Below are 18,555 nucleotides of genomic sequence, written 5' to 3' on the forward strand. Positions count from 1 at the left end.
ACTGATTGAAAATGAGAATCAAACTGTTGCCTCATCAGTGTTTCTTGGCCTTCCTTCAGTACTGCCCAACTGACCCTTTGTCACTCACCATCCAGATTAGTGAGAGTTACAAATGTTTAGACCAAGGAGTCTCAAGGGTTATAGAAATATAAACATTGATTTAGTATGCCATCCCTTGGGTGAAATGTCTGTCTTTAAGCCTCGCAAAGTGATAGGGAAACAGATTCTCTGCTGTGAGGATTTCAGTTGTCAGTGAACATTTTCAAATGTATACAGAAAAAAAAATCATTACTATGGAAAATGGAGATGGCAATAATAAATAACACTCAGAATAGCATTTCAAAGTGTTGTTTGCTTACTGTTTCCTAAACTTCCTTGAAGCTTATTCTCAATTTATCAAAATCATGTGTTATATCATCCAAGATATCTTGAATGTAAGTACTTATTTTAATTAATGTAACCTAAAATGTTTAACTAATCTAGAGACTTATTTGAAACAATGTAACTGAAAATTAGGTTTGGAAACAAAAGGAGAAAATGGGAGCAGAAGGAATTAAGAAAACTCAATCTTGTTCTGTAGATGAATTGATTTTTATTCCATTATTTACTTTTATTTGATCCTTATCAGTGACCTTGATATCATTTGCATAGAAGAAAGAATTTACCATCTATATGGCTTATTTTTAATGAGTACATGAAAAAAAAAGAAAAAAATCCCACAAAGAAATTAGAAACATTTTTATTACTTTCCATTTGAAGATCTTAAAGCACATACAAAACATTCATTAATTAAACTTCATCCCCAATCTTAAGATGAGAAAAAAAAAAAAGGATTTCTATTTGTAGATAGGAAGACGAAGCCACAGAATGCTATCAGTTTGTTGCCACTGATACTTACCTTTACTGACTTCTCTGTTTAGTTACTGACCAATTTACTGGGCATGAATGTAGAAGTATTGGTTTGGGAAGTGTGCCTCTTGCAAATGTTTCTTATATTTCTGATTTATATAAGCAACTACATCAAAGTGCACAATGTTGCAGAATCAGGACTCCAATCACTAAATACATTGTCTACCAACAATCGGTTCCTCATTGCTTTGAATTCTTCACATTGGACAGTGTCCACTCTTTTCAATGCTTTTTTCATTATAAAAGCATGAAGTGATTTTAAAAGCTACTGCAGAGCTCTTATTTCTGCATTGACTTTTTTACTTATTTAATTTTTTTTCTCCATGTGAAATTTTTCAGTGAAAAGGAAAAGAAAAAAAAATCCAAAATAACTCCTCTACTTTTAAGATTTTAAAAATGTTTCAGGAAGATAATATTTGCTAGGCTTTTATTTGTTTGGGCTGTTTTTAAATCAAGAGAATTAGAAATGGTCATTATTATATAATAAGATAGTTTAACACAATTTAGCAAAGAAGTCTTTCCAAGCTATCAAGCTAGTGCCTTATTAAAATCCCAGTGGCACTGGAGTATCTGAGGTGGGGAAAAAAAGGTTAAACTGCATATCAACTACTGAAGGGAGCTGAAAGGATGTGGAGACCAATTAAACCTTCAGCACTGCTCTCTCTCATAAACACTTGCTACTTAATTCCCTCTGGAACACATTTTGAGGCAGCTAAAGTGGGAACCCAGCAAGAACCTTTTCATGAGAGCTCTGTTATTGAGCCCCAGGTCCAGCCCAGTCCTTCTGGGTGAAAGGCTTCATACTCCCTCTCTATTAATCATCATCTGGCCTTCTAACACCTGGGACTGACTCCAACTCCCACTGTTGCTATATTGACAATATTCCCTGTTGATTTCCTCATTTTCTCAGCCAAGGCTAGAATGACCTCTTTAAAATTCTTTATAAACGTCAGTAATTGCTGCATCAAACTTCAATTCATTACTTTCCCAGGCCTCATGTATTTTGATGATATGAAAGTTGACCACATTTACATGCAAATTGAAGTTTTATATTAATAAGGGCCAGTAAAAAGAGATTGCATGGTAATACTCCATTATGACTTTTAAATACATTTGCCCATGTCTCTACTTGGCATTAGCATGGTCAGACCATGAGGAAATCATGTTGGTCTGATTGCAATTTTGTTTTCCAATTGAAAGTACAATTTCATCAGGTTTCCCTGTCATTTCTAATAATGACTTAAGTTTTCTTGCTAAATTGAAGAATTTCTCCAGGCCTCCGGATGGACTGGGAAACAGGTGAGGAGACAGCTGCTTCTATATGAAGTGCTTCATTATGAACTACCACTATATTCAATCCCAAAAGGCTTGTTTGATGATAGAAACAAAATTACTAAAGGTCTAGTGCAGCTGAGATTGATTATCTTAAGCATATTAAGTTTTAACACAAAACTTTGGAAGCACAACAGTATTTCTGTGAATAGTCTTCAATACCCTGACCAAAGAGTCCTTAGCCTTTTATACCACTATTTCATTGTTTGGCTGCAGACATTATATGCTATTTTTGTGTTATCAGGAGAAGAAATAGAAGCGTTCTGCAGAAGGGGAATTGTGTATGTTGATGAGAAAACTCAAGAAATCACTTTTGTAAACACATTCAATTAGGAATCCTGGAGAATACATAGTCACGACGTCAAGTCCATGGCCCATGCACTGGTGTCATTAAAATAACCTTTCTGTTATTAATCATATAAATATGATTATGTTTCTCACTGAAAATAAGGACATGAAAAACAAAACTCATGAATCAATTGCAGATTTTAGAATCAAAAAATAAGGCAGATATTTGTATATGCTGCTAACTGTACTCATTGGTGGTAGTCCCAACAATTCAACAATTCTGTCAAAGAGAAAAAAATACCAGCATACTTTCTAAAAAAAATTTATAACATAGATGCTCTGTTTGATGCAAACCACCTTTAAGTAAAAATATAGGTGTTATTATGTTAGAAACTCAAGTGAATATACATCAAGTTTCTTCATGCAGAGTTTTTTGTTTTTTTTTTTATTTCGATACCCCTCAGGGTCAGTGGGATTATCAGGGAAGCAAACAAATAGAGGCTTGTCTGTACAAACTCTTGCTTTGCAGTATGGTTTTCTAAGACAGTAATTGGTGGCATTCCTTCAATGTACACATTTTTCATTGCAATAGTTTTGTAAATAGGTGATGTGGCACAACTGGACAATATACTTATCACTTATGATCTTGAGGGAGATCACACGACACATGCATGGCAACCAGGGGATCAGACCCAGCCAGCACGAGTTCACAAAGGGCAAGTCGTGCTTGTCCAACCTCATCTCCTTCTATGACTGGGTGACCAGACAGGTAGATGAGGGAAAGGCTGTTGATGTAGTCTACCTGGACTTCAGCAAGGCCTTCGACACGGTCTCCCACAGTATTCTCCTGAGGAAACTGGCAGCCCGTGGTGTGGACAGGTTCACCCTTCTCTGGGTGGAGAACTGGCTGGAGGGCCGTGCCCAGAGGGTAGTGGTTAATGGAGTTAAGTCCAGCTGGCATCCTGTTACGAGTGGTGTCCCCCAAGGGTCAGTTTTGGGGCCCATCTTGTTTAATATCTTTATTGATGCCTAGACGAGAGGATTGAGTGTACCCTCAGTAAGTTTGCAGATGACACCAAGTTGGGAGGATGTGTCAAACTGCCTGAGGGTAGGGAGGCCCTTCAGAGGGATTTGGATAGGCTGAACAGCTGGGCTGAGCTCAATGGGATGAGGTTCAATAAGACCAAGTGCCAGGTCCTGCACTTTGGCCACAATAACCCCATGCAATGCTATAGGCTTGGGGCAGAATGGCTTGAAGACTGTAGAGAGGAAAAGGACCTGGGGGTGTTGGTTGATGCTCGGCTCAACATGAGCCGGCAGTGTGCCCAGGTGGCCAAGAAGGCCAACAGCATCCTGGCCTGTATTAGAAATAGTGTAGCCAGGAGGAGCAGGGAGGTGATCATCCCCCTGTACTCAGCTCTGGTACGGCCGCACCTCGAGTACTGTGTTCAGTTTTGGGCCCCTCACTACAAGAAGGACATTGAGGCCCTGGAGCGTGTTCAGAGAAGGGCAACAAAACTGGTGAGGGGTCTGGAGCATAGGTCTTATGAGGAGAGGCTGAGGGAGCTGGGATTGTTTAGTCTGGAAGAAGAAGAGGAGGCTCAGAGGAGACCTTATTGCACTCTACCACTTCCTGAAGGGGGGTTGTGGTGAGGAGGGGGTGGGCCTCTTCTCTCAGATAAATAATGACAGGACAAGAGGGAATGGCCACAAGTTGCGCCGGGGAAGATTTAGATTGGACCTGAGGAAACATTTTTTCTCTGAAAGAGTGGTCAGGCACTGGAATGGCCTGCCTAGGGAGGTGGTTGAGGCACTGTCCCTAGCGCTGTTCAAGAAGTGTTTAGATGAGGTGCTAAGGGATTTGATTTAGTAGTTCAGTGGGTAGGGATGGTGATAGAAGGATGGTTGGACTAGATGATCTTGTAGGTTCTTTCCAACCTAATGAACCTATGAACCTATAAAGTTGTGACCAAAGGGTACCACCTGCTTAGGCAGATTTATCCTGCTTTTGCAAAGTCCCCAACACATCTGTCAAATCATAGAAGGATTCAGGCTTCTCTTACATGAATCCTGTGTGGTTACTGGAGTCAGAGTTGCTTATTCAGTATCACTTATAACCCCTTAAATGTGTGCCTTGCATAAAGGACTTAGATGACAATGCTTGTTTTTATTGTTTCCTCATTGTCTTATTTTCTAACAGAATTATTTTGCTCTTTTACAATAAACAATTTTCAACAGCAGCTAGAATAGAAGTCAATGAGTGTGTGATAATACCATAGCATTTCTTATCAGTACTTTTAATAAATATTCATGCTGGGAATTATTGAACTTATCACACTTTTGTCTCAGGTATTCCTACCTGACATCAAAATATAGTACTATGAATCTATTAGTCAGTTCTGCCTTTTGAACAGAGGCACCATGTAAATTGCTTGTCCTAGTTAAAAACAGCATTACACAACTAAAGCAATGACTAGTTAATTTAGTCCAATGCACAAGAGTGCAGTGCCTGTTCCACAGATTCTACAATCCTTGTTACCAATTTCAGATTAACTGTTAGTCACAGAATGAGTACTAACTCTAAACCTCTCTTTCAGAAGTACTCCTTGGGCTACCAAAGTCATTAAAAAAGCTCAGGATGAGAAATCCTGTGCTGTGATGCTAAGCTTCTCCTTTTTTTTTTTTTTTTTAATCAAATACTGCATGCACCACCTCTGTCTGCTTTTTCACTGCACCTGGGAACAACTAGGGAATGGAATTTTTGCCTCTGGAACATCAGTTCTTCAGGTCTTCAAAAGGTGTTTTTTTTTTTTTTGCCTTACTAGACTCTACTATGTTAACTGAATTGATAGAATGTAGAAGCAGGAATTTTTCTGTAGGAAAGTGTGGAGATTCTAATTATGTTTGATTTATGCTGAAAGTGGGCTCTTTGTATAGATAGAATATGATGTACCTGAAAATATTTCAAAGTGGGTATATTTAAGTATATATGTGTATTTATATACCAACCAAAAATCTTTGAAAACATTCTATATAAAGAAATAAAGCATGTGGGTGACATTTCCATCTGAAAAAGAAGAAAATGCACTAAATAGGGTGGTAGTCAGAAATATCTGCTGAAGATCACAGAGGACTTCAGGAAATCAGAACACTCATGCTGTTAATGTTAAAAAGAAAAGAAGAAAATGAAAAACAAAAAAGAAAATAAAGATGATGATGGAATTTCAGGAAAAGCTAATGAAGATGATAGCTAAAACTGATTATTCCTCTGATGTATTCCCTCTCCTCATCTACTACATAAGACTAGAAACAGGAATGTAAATAGTACAAGTTTTCTATGTAAGAACTTGTAGCAGGGAAAAATGTAGCAGGATCAGGTAAGTGTTTCAGAGCCTAAAGAGTGGAAGACTTAGCTTATCTTTGTAAATGCAGACTGTTATTAATAGCATAAGTATATTCAGATATCGTATGTGCAGCTGTAGTTAATATGATACAGAAAAATTTAATTCTCCTTGAAACTGCAAGCAGTGAAAGGCAGAAGGACTTGCTCAAACTTCTTTTCCAAAGCTACATATTCATGTTAATACTTAAGGATGTTGGCACAAAGTTAATTTCTTCCAAATTTTTTGGACACATATTTTTGATAATTGTGAGATTCTCATGGAGATTCAGATGTTATGATAAAACAGTAACAACTTAAATCCGAGAAGCAATAGAAATAATACTTAACTACGTAAGAAATTAAAGGAAGATATAAAAAAGAATGGAGAGATGAATCTTAATAAATGGAGTTGAAAGAAGAGTATCCAACCTCATACCAAACTCCAAACTGCTAATTATCTTCAATGTGTGAGTATCTGTTGCTACCTTTTGAAGCTAATGTTTAATAATGTTCTAGTCTGAATGGAGGAAAGTTTTTCTCATTGTTCCCAAACTCAGGACTGCAGGATCTTAAACAGTACACGGAATTATATCCTTTAATTAAAGAAATGGCTAATTTGGTATGCTCATCCTAATATTTACTCTTCTCTGAAGACCAGTTCTAGACAGAGATCTGTCTCCTCATCAGTACACTACTAAGCCAAGATTTATAATTGGATTATTAGAGAGGGCTCCAGTCTATACCTCTGTCTATTTTCTGAAGTGCTTTGTAATGACTGAGATACTGATATTCTGCTCAAAATCTGAAGAACTGGGAAGTAGTATACTGCATATTGCTATCACAGTCCAGTGTTTCAGAAACAGTAAATGTGAAAGAGATTAAAAGCTTTTGTATGTGTTGTTCTGTAATTATTTTTTGGTTATCAGTTTGGGTACAAATGTCCTATGCATTGCTCCAGGTGAGATGTGAGCTGCTTAGAAAGAGATAAGAAGAGATTCCTGAATCAGAGATGTGGGGATAATGCCTTCCAAGAGATGGCAGAAGGAACTTCTTCAAGCTGAGAAAGAGAGCATTGGTGAAGTAATGTATCAAATTGAAATAAAAGAAACCAAACTTGAAGACTAGGAGTAATGTAATGACATGTTAAGTATAGTAGAATAGACTGTTTGCAGAGGCTGTGTAACCTTCACGTATGGAGATTTTAACTGGTTAGACAATATTTGTTAGGAATTATTTATTATTATTTACATACTGTTGGCTCAGGGTCTGCATACAGGAAAGGAATACATGGTTCCACAAAAGCTTTCCAGCCCTATATGCTTAAAGTAACCTATGAATTTTTAGGCTAGAACACATGTACTTCTACTCTCTAACTGATTAAAATTGCTTATGGTATCCCAAACGTTTATTAGTGTGGTTTGTACTATTTATTGTGAACTTGTATGTTCTTTTATTTATTCTTTGGTTTACACTGAAACCACTGGAAAACCTCTCTTTCTGACGGCAACAAGGAATTATTAAATGTAAGTTGATAATGCAAGGATTAATGGATTTTCTTTCGCAAAAGCCAGTGTCATATAGTGATAATGAATAAAAGGACAATGATAGATTATACAAAACATTTCTAAAAATTACCTCAGCATTACCCAACATATATGTCAGTCATGTGACATTTCAGAAAAGAGAACTGAGCATTGATGTGAATATCTGAAGAACTATGCTGTTCTGCTGTCCACTCTTATTGGTTGTAGACTAAAGAAGAGCATTCATTTCTTGAAACAGGGGGATAGGGAGAGTTATAGGGAAAAGCACTACTATCCTTATGCAACTTACCTAAAATGGCAGAGAAGTGGGGTAGGTAAATCATAAAAAAAATGTTGGATGACTAGAGCTGAGTCCTATTTTACCCTCTGCCTCAGCTCTTCAGAACATTAGCACCTCCATTTGAATATATGTAAATCACTCTGAAAGTAATGTCTCCCATTTATTTCCATGGAAAAAACTGAAGATACAAAGAGCACAATAAAATTATTTGATAGAGTAATTTCTCACCCACAAAAAAACCTTTTTTTTCAGCATAGTCACCACCATTAACATAATAATTAATATAACACCATATAACAAAATAGGATTGCACTGAGAAATGTACAAAGGCAGAAAGTTTAGTGGAGAGTTACCACTACAGTAAATTGTCAAGCTTGAGTCATATGGTGTCAAATTCTGACACCTCTGGCTATGGCACATTGCTTTTGTATTCAGTTTCTCCACTTTTTCCTGGTTGTTTCAGTACAGGCAATTCCTTTGTGCTTTGATTGTTGAGATTGTCTTCTTTTATACAGCTTCCCTTTTCCCTTCTGTTTTCTGCACTAGCAGTATGTATGTGAGTAAAGATTATGTAGACTGCTGTAATGTGGAGTCTAGCTTTGAAGTCAGTCATTGGCTTAGATAGACAGTCAAAAGCAAATGGCATACCGTACTGTTTGCATATTTCTTCAATTACATAATAATAAGTAACATTTTTAATCAAGGATATCCATATGTAGAAAAGCTAACTTCAGCAGAGCCCATATTTTTGTGTGCCTGTATGTTCATTTATCCATAAATGTCAGCAGAAGTAGTATTTGGCTACTGGATTTACAAGTTTTTTTTTAAGCATAATTGTCTAGCTATCGAAGACTGTTGTTTCAGATCAGAAAAGCTTGTAACAAATGGAGAATGTGATCAGGTTTTAAGGCTTACAGGAGAGCCATAAGTGTGCAAATGTTGTAGTCAGCAGCATAGTACTGTGGTTTACTTAGGTAGCTAGTATTACCTTATATTGACCCAGATTCATGAATGTTCCATGCTCCAAGTATGACTAAATGCTGTTGTTATGGTTCTGTCTCTTCTACTTTATGAGGGTGACATGGTGAGATCAGAACATAGCTGAGTGTGATTACTCCTCATCTGGTAAAAGTTATCAGACAGCCTTCATTCCATCTTTAGCAAAAACAGAAAGTCAAAACCATATGTGACTAAAACTGAAGAAAAAATATACCTTTAAGCATGACTGGTAATCTGTATGTACAGTCTTTCTTCTACAACTGGAGATGAAAGAACAGCAAAAAGGTTAATAAACTTGCTGTGATCTCAGTATCAGTTACAATCTGGCATCTCAGTAACCTCTGCAGAAGGCTGAGCTACTTCAGAACAGTTCCTAAAACAAGCTGCATCCTCCCTTGGTAGTGTCTACCATGATCTAGGCTCTCTTAGTGTAGTATGAATAGAAAACCAAACATACTACATTACCAGAAGTGGAAATGGATAGAAATGTGGATTCTGTAATTAATTAAACCACTTCAAGAGTAATTTTCACATTTTTTCTACTCTACATGGTAAGATAAAGTAAAACTATTTAGATATTAAAACAGGTTTTGATTTTTAGGATATCAGTGAATTAGTTTGTCAGAGGCTGGTTTGTTAATCATTCAACACATGTAACCCAGAATCAGTGTTGATTTTTTGTTGTTCTATGATGTAAGGATTGAGAATTTTCTGATTTGTTTATACTTCTTTTGTAAAACATTCTAGGAAATCATATTAATAATCAGAAGTACAAGAAAATCTATTTGCAACATCCAAATTCTACAGTTCCATCCCCCTAACACAAGCATTGATAATTACAAGAGAAAAATTACATTATACAGCGCTTATGTTAGGGGGACAGAAATGTAAAACTGGATGATGTCATATAAATAATTTACATTTTGATAACGGTTACTGATGTTTGCTAATATCCAGACAGAATGCACTCAATTTCTGTTATTTATTCCACCATCATCATTTATATTCTGTATTACTCTTTAACATAAGCAGCTCAATTCTTCCTTTAGTTATTAATGCTCTGTTTTGCGTGCCTGTCCTACCTCATATTGGTAGACTAGATAAACTAAATTCCAGTGCACTGGACGAGGGATCAAGAAGCATAGCTCTGCAAGAATCCTCTGCATAATGGTCTTGTCTTCCAGTAGGATAGTGACTATATATCCCAAGGATCAAACATTAGTCCAAAAAACTAAATAATCAGTTATGTTGCTAAGCAATTTTGTTTTTATCTTGGTTATGTTTATTTCTAGTTTTATAAACCTAGCATAATGCACCCTTTATCAATTTTGGTTTTCATTGTTTGTTTTGGGTCATACTGATTATACCCTCCAATAATATTCAGGCCCTGTCATCTTCTGTGATATTTATTCTGCAAATGAGTTGTAGTTTACACAAATAGAGAAAAAATCTTGGCAAATCAAGTTACTGAAAATCAATTTATATGATATATATGCAGTTGAAACATATCTGCAGTTTTCCACAATAATGGACCCTTTAGGGACAGGTAGTTAACAAAACTAAGGGATCAAATAGATACTGAGACAGACGTATGGTTATTTGGCATAGTTTATTCCTGCATTAAAACTCTTGGAAACCTTGTTCATTCTCTGTTCTTTATTAAGCTTCCTTCTTTAGCACCTCTTACATCTTTTTCTGTGTGTATCCTGAATGGATATGGATTTTTCTTGTACTTGGCCGATTTTGTTGTCCAAATAAGAATCAAGAAATAACTTTTTCATTAATAACTTTTAAAACCTTATGCAGGTATGTCATGCTATGAACTGCAGTCCAGAAGCATCTCTCCTCCTTCTGGGTTATGCAGTGTGTGTATGCTTGTTGTTTGTAATGGGAAATCTTTCAGTGCCTGAAATCTTCGCTTGTTTTGTGTACTGATTCTGGAGGGGAAGAAGTTAGTTCTCTTCATAGCAGTCCCTATGTTGCTGTTTTTAAAGGTGTGACTAAAAAAGTGACTAATACATTGATCTTTTAGTTCTTTGAAAACAGTTCTTGCTCAACAGCATCAGGGCCTTTTCTGTTTCTACAAGCAAGTAGGCTTGAGGTGTGCAAGTGAAGTCCACACTTGACATCCTCTTCTGTACTTTAACTGTGTGTTCTCCTTCCTTAGGCTTGTAAAGATAATTAAAAAAACTAAACCACATGAATTTTCTTATTTATTGTACCATTGTGATGCTCATGCAAGTATTTAAATATGAGAAGTTACTCTGATATATGTTTTCTCTGCTCAAAATCTGGGGATTTTTCTTTCTCCAGCATCAGTGTATCTCTTTCTAACTTGACTTGTTCTGTGTCTGCACAGGAGGATGGGATTTAGACTTGATATTGTAGACAAACTGGTACAGGGTTAAGACAGTGGACACCTGGCCGTATTCCCACAGTGCAATGGCTATGTCTGTATTCCCAAGCATTCTGTCTGTGCTAGCCTACTTTGACACCTTTGGATAGCTGGAAGGGCTTTTTAACATCATACAAATTAATCCAGCCTGAGGCTGGATTAGCAGTGGTAATGGACAGCATATAAGGATTTTCAGGCACACAGCCACCTACACCTTGACAGGCTTGCTGCACTTCTAGTAGTTTATTAAATCTTTGACAAACTTTAAAAGAGACTGTCAAGATGTTTCATCATTTTTTCTTCTTATGCCATTTTTAGTATATTTATTGCACATGAAAAAAAGACATCCCTAGGCATAGCCCAGGAGCACTAGGGCAAGTTTCCTCACTTTTCTGCCAACATGTTTCTGTCGTGCCCTGAAGGTAGCACGTGGATCGAGAGGGTAGTTCTGTTCTTTGTTTCCTTGGCCTCTCTGCTGACAGTGTTAACCAGATAATTAGCAACGAGGGAAGAGTTTTTTTTATTATGCAGAGGCTTTTTATTTCATAGGGGATTTGTTTTCTTTTATTTAATTTTACAGTTGTTTATAATATTCCCTATTATCTTTCAGTTAAAACTATTTTTTTTCTTATCAGTAAATCGCGTGCATGTTTTTCTTAATAGGGCTTTCCTTAAGTGTAAGATAACTAGTAAAACATTGTAATGTTGTTTGTCTTATACAAAAGGACATTTGAAGTGTTTGGGAACAAACACAGAACTGAAGAATTATGCACATTGGTGAAAAGGCCAATATCGCTGAGTTTACTGTACTATCCATTACAAAACCTCATTTTGCTTCTAAACTGTGTCTAGTTCCTAAACAAGTTCTTTGTTTTCTTTTATACTTCTTTTTTTTTTTTTTTTTTTGCTTTTGTTTTTCTATATATGTACTTGCAGGTATTTTTCCAGAACAACCAGAGCTGTTGCTGCTTGTAAAGCATTATTAACTTTGTTGACTTTGGAAATTTGTAACAATTCCATGCTCTGGTGCTGTTTCAGGGGACAAGGTCTGAGCTTCTTATTCAGCTTTTGTCTTTTCTAAGGTTTGGACTCTTCTATTTTGTTCAAAAGAAAAAGTGAATTCCTCACAATTTCCCTTGGGGAATCTGGAACTTTATCCACAACCTCAGCAAAATCAAAGAAATGTTGCCTACGTATAGTTTTTGGCTTAGAGCTATTAATGGAAAGTTTCATATCCAAATAATCTGCATGTCTAAAATTTTATTATTGTTTGTTGAAGAAGTGCACAACAGCCAATGAAGTTCCTTTGTTAAAAAATTAAGACTACAGTTGTAATGAAATATTTTGTATGAATTACTGAAAATGTAGAGAAAGGTGCGAAATTATAACATAGTTAACATGTTTATGTGTCTATAGTCGTGTGCACATAGAGGAAAACATGTGCTGTCTTCTTAATGTTCACATAATTCTTGGAGGCAGGAAAATAAATAAATAAATAAAGAGGGAAGGAAGAAAGAAAATTGGCTATAAGGCAAGTTGGTGGTTCATGATCCTGGCTTTAACTCTGGTCCAGTCTCATTGAGAAATTTTACAAAGTTGAAAGAAGATGTTTGATTGCAAGACAAATTCAGCTTATGTTGCCTATGCAGGTGTCCATGCAAAGGAACAGCATCAGAAGTCCTCCAGAACTTATGCATTCTTCCAAATTTTTTGCCAACATTTCACCTTAATAACTTAATCCAATGTTGCTGCATATCATTTCACGGAATGAAGGATCAGATATTAATAAAAGTTTTGAAATGTATTGTTTAAATCAAAAGAGAAGAAAGAGTCCTGGATCCTTTCCATTGTGGAATGAACAACTTTTCGTCGAGGAAGCAAAACATGATGGCTGGTTGTATTTTAGGTTACTATTTTTCAGTTAAGTCATCTACACCAGGGAAGGAATGCTTGATTGTTGGTGAAAATTACTGAAATTATCAACAGCCTCAATTTAATGAGAAATGGTTACTTCTTTGACAGGAATAATCATAAGAGTACAACCTCAGAAACTTTCCCTTGTCTTTAACTCAAGCCTTACTGCTTATCATCTGAAATATTACGTTTAGAGATCATGAGCAACTAGTGTGTCACCGGTTTGCGGGTAACCATGATTCTCATAAGATTTTTTATGTCATTATCTCATTTGAAGATTAGCTATGTTTATTAGCAATCTGTAGTCTTTCTTCTAGTAAGTAGATAGCCTTTTCTGAATTGGTTCCTTAAGCTGTTTAACATTGTTGACCAAAATGCTGTGTAGACCCTTGGTAGAAATTCATATGAAAAGCATCTCTTATTCTACACCCTCTAAGTCTGGAGAAAATGATCTCCTTTGAGACATCAGTTTTGAGGAAACGAGTGAGATCTTGCATGTCTGTGAGGATAGCCAGGTAAAACTGAAATATCTTTTTTTTCCAGTATGTGCAGTGAAAGATATTGGCTTAAAACTGGAAATGGAACCTGTGCAAAAGATTATCTGATTCATGTAGAGGCGTAGGTGGTAGGTATCAGTATGTGCATCTATATGCTTGGCACATAAAAACAGGAGTGAGTGTGTGCAGGAATGGAATTGTCTGATATATCCTTGGGACTTTTGTTCATACAAATTAGCATAATTAAATACTGAATTAAAAAAAAAAAAGATGTCTACACTAAAGAGAAGTCACTGTCAAAATTTCCTATACACAATCCAACATCTAAAAACAAACAAGGCACATATCCTACAATAACAGTTTTCATTGTATAGATATGATTTTCTCAAGTCTTTTCCATCATGTGCACTGTAAAAGACAAGACATTTTAGAAAAAAAAAACTATGATGTGATTCCCTAATAATACAAAGGTGTTTGTAGTGTAAAAGAAGGGAAAAGGTATATGCTTATAAAATATCATCTTCAGAAGCAATTTCAGTTCTGGAGTTTCTTAAATTTCAAAATTTCAAATAATATTAATATTATAACAGTTTTTAATCATAATTGATTTATACATAATATTAATATGGCTGCTTTCAGAATGTGAAGCATGGCATTTCTAAATTATCTTTTTGTTAGCGACATTTGTACCACTTGTCCATTATAGTGCACCTTCTAACTTTTTCTTAATCATCTATAGTTGGCCAGAACATAAGATTATGTGGACAGGTCAGATGAAAGTATTTTTATCAGATCACTTTTTTTTCAGAATTCCGTACGTTAGACTAATCTGATATTGCACATATTTATGCATTAAAATAAACACAACAGGCATCTAACATCAACTCTTTTGCCATCTAAAATAGGGCATGTATAAGCAAGAGATGGGAAGAACTATTGAATTTCACTGTGTTAGTAAGATAGATAAAATGTCTTCCTAATTTTTTGACTGATCTTTTAAAAGTCAGAAACTAGAGTGAAAGGAAGTGCACAAATGCGATTGAACCTATAGCGCCAGAACCTATAGCAAAACATTACAGACCATTTTTTCTAGTTCAATTATGTGGAGATATACAAACAAAAAAACTATGAAAAAAGGAGAGTATATTCAATAAAATACTTTATTTCCTTGAAGAACTGGAAACTGATACTCATGTTGAGCTATTATATATGCCTTAATTTTGCAGAAGCAAAGAATCTTAGATGTACTTCCCTATGTATTTAACTCAGATTTCACAGTCATACAAGCAGACTATTAGGAAAACAGTATCATGTAAGTGACTGAGATACGATCTGCATTATTACACAACTTTATCCCACAATGTATGATTTTAATTATGAAGAAGAATCTAAATTGTAACTATAATTTTTATGAAATTGAACAGTATTCCTTATTTGAATAGACTACTTAATAATTGACTGAGGTTACTGAAATATTAAAATGGAGACTGCAGTATTAAATTCAATTTCCTTCACTGCAACTAGGAACTCCTGAAAAAGAGATGTTAATTCTAGCCAACCTTATCAATAGTTAGTGAATAAGATGCTTTGCACTCCAAAGTGTCTGAAGTAGTATGGAAAACCTTCAAGTTTTAGGTGGTCTTGTGTTAACCAGTTAGTGACACAGCATCATCTGAAGACAAGTTTTTAAAGAGGATGAGTAGATTTTCTAAACAACAGGTTTAGGAAAGCAAAGATAAGTGAACTAATCATAAGGCAATGTTTTTGGGATAAAAAGTCAGGACTGCACACTCATCTAGAAAGATAGGTCTTGAGCTTTGAAATGTCTTCCAGACTCAAATGAGAGAGGAAAACCATAAAGGCCTCAGCCACCACTGTTCTACCACTGAAATAAATAGCAACATCAGAATTTAATTTTGCTGTTTTGGTTCCTAGAACTTTCCTTGCTCATAACGCCACCTGCTAGCAGATCTGTGAATTGTACTAAGAAAGGATAGGTGGTCTTCCAGAGGACTCAGTCTTTTTCCAATACAAGAGGAATCACCAAGACACGCAGCTAGTTAATTGCAAAGAAAAAAAAAAGGCATTATATTAATTTATGGATCGATAGAGGACTACACAAGACTGTGAAGGCCACGAGCTGCTGATATAGTGAACTTAATGCACATGTTCTCTATGGAAAGTGTACCAGACGTCCTTAAGGGAAATACCCTTTCAGATTTACTAAGTTACTGAGGATATCAGTCCTGAGATTGGAAGGGTTGCTGTCAACACGTCTATTTCCTTTTTATTGGTCTCACATCAGTTGTTAAAAACTGTTTTATATGTGTGATATATACAATAGCTCCTGAAACCTCAAAGAGGTAGCCATTAACTACAGTGCTTTCCTCCTTCACTTTTACTGCTATTAGTATATAGTATTAAAATGATGAGATCGACAGGGTGAATAATCATGGGTGTTTAAGTGAATTTGCCTTCAAAAAGAAGTATAGAATAAATTGCAGTTATCTCTAAATATAAAAATTGCCAGACTAAAAACAGCCATTGCAGAAGAGTTGCTTTTTAAGGAAAAGCTATTTATTAGTGTGCTGCTTCCCAAACAGATTATGATTACTCTTCTGAGTAATTTATATTTCATTTTCAGCATGAAAAGGCTCACCAAACCAAGTGATGATACACTACCTCTTGTTGTGCAGTACAAGTATTGCTGTTATTAATCTTTATTTTGGCAGCTGATGAGTTTAAATGCTTACCTAAGAAATGTACGAATAGTGCCTGTATTGGGAAAGATTGACAACAGTTGTAAGCTGTATTTGATTTAGTTTACATGCTATTGAGTTGTATCTGCTGCTTTAATAACTTTGTTTGTAACTTTATCGCAGTGGGGTAAGATAAGCTTGGTGAAAACAAGGTTTAGGAGAGTCTTTGCAAGAAGCAGTCCCACCTGGACAAAGTTCAAAATCTCTTTCTGGACAAGTCCAAGGAAAATCTGTCCGTATCTAACAGATTCCCCTCAATTTCTCAGGGCACCAAGAGGGATCAGGAAATCTTAATTGTGGTGGCAGTCCATTGTGCTATATTTCATATACCACCATAGTTTCTGAGCACTTCTAGGTCTCTTTGGTTTCCCAGTGGAAGCATCTTTTTTTTTTTTTTTTCTCTGTAAAATGTGACTGGCTATCAAAAGAGCAGATTTTTACCAAGTCCCAGAATAAACCTTTTCCAATCAATTACAAGGTAAGAAATATTAGAAATGGCTTCACCTAATCAGGCCAAAATCTCTTAAGTTTCTCATCTGATTTTGAATTTCATGAGTGTCCATACTTTCTCAGACAAAAAGAAAACTCCATTTGTTTTTTTAGAATGCTTTACCAGGTAATGAAGTCATTCAGGTGCTTATCCTGATTTGTAAGAATCATTGTCTATATAATAACCTAATTAATTTTCAATTCATAAGTTATAACTTTAAGGTATATTTACCTGCACTGTGGTTTAACCTGCCATGCAGCAAAACGCCATACAGTTGTTCACTTACTCCCCCCAGGTGGGATGAGGGAGAGAACTGAAAACAAAATAGAACTCATGGCTTGAGACAAAAACTATTTACTAAGATAGAAGCGGAAAATGGAAACAAAAAATGCAATTATAACCATATGTATATATAAAGGCCGCTCCAAAAGTAATGCCTCCTACTTTATTATGTTGACTCATGATGTCAGAGGCAGATGTTGATGGTATGGCTGTAGAGGTTGAACCTTCCCACCAATATTCCATTACATTTTGCTGCTGTGCAACAGATGGCAGCAGAGGACACACTGACATGGAAGTGCATATGAAGCAAAGGTGTGGAATTGAATTCTTCCACATGGAAAAAATGGCATATTCTTTGATGCTTATGGAATGTTAATGGAGACCAAACAGCGGATGTAAGCACAGAAAAAGTTGGAATACACGGGCAAGAGCTTCCTAGCAAAAATGTTGTCACAGCAGCAGTGAAACTGTGGGTCACCTCCAATGGTGCACATTTGCACAAGTATGGTATGCAGGCTCATTTTCATCTCTGGTGAAAATATATAGCTAATGGTAGGAATGATGCTGAAAAATAGTGTTTGTAGCTGAGAATTTGCTCAATCAAATAATTTTATTTTGCTCTTTGTACCTGCTGTAGCTTCCATAAAAATAGATAAGAAGCATTACTTTATGAGTGAAATGAATAATTAAATTTTGCTGTAGCCCTAATTGCTGACAGTTTATTGTGATAAAAATGATTACTGAAATGACCATGTTGTGTGAACACAAAATCTTTATGTTTTATCTATTATTTATTCTTAGACTTATAATTCACCATTAGCATTCTGCCTGCCAATTTTCTTTACTTTCTTGATGCATAATTAGTTTGAATAAAGCATAAAAGTATACATGACCACAACATTTCAATTTTCATAAAGCAAAAAAAAGGCCAGATCACATTTCTCTTTTCCCTTTATCCTCAGGAAAAATGAACAATTCTTTCCCAGCAGTCACAAATAGACATTAAAACTAAAGAAAACTAACAATATATTTTCCTTAAGAGATTATTTATTACAAATTAATATGGCCATAGAATTTTATTTTGTGAGACTTAGTTTATTAATGGAAGCTTCTCACTGGTTCCTTATATTTTCATGTGTTTATGCAGTACTTTAAAAATCATTCAATAAGTGTAAAATGTTTGACCTGCTAGCTAATTCTAATATAATTAAATTTATAGACTGGAGTGCTGTATTCAAAAATACATATATTTTTAAATGAAATTCTACAACAAAAATTTTTTCCATAGTTATCAATAGTAAAAATGTTAATGTCAATTAGTCCTACTCTTACTTTTCTCATATTCCCAGTTTTGGTATGGATAAGATTTCACAGTTTTCCCAGGTAAAAAGTTATTTATTTATTTTTTTTTTTTACTTTGTTTGATCACTGATTAAGTTGAAACTTATGTCTAAGTAAAAAGGAATACTTGCTGGAAAGCTCTT

The sequence above is a fragment of the Cyrtonyx montezumae genome, unplaced genomic scaffold (genome assembly GCF_038088225.1).
Source record: "Cyrtonyx montezumae isolate F1298 unplaced genomic scaffold, pur_monq_1.0 scaffold_8, whole genome shotgun sequence".
Taxonomy (NCBI): Eukaryota; Metazoa; Chordata; class Aves; order Galliformes; family Odontophoridae; genus Cyrtonyx; species Cyrtonyx montezumae.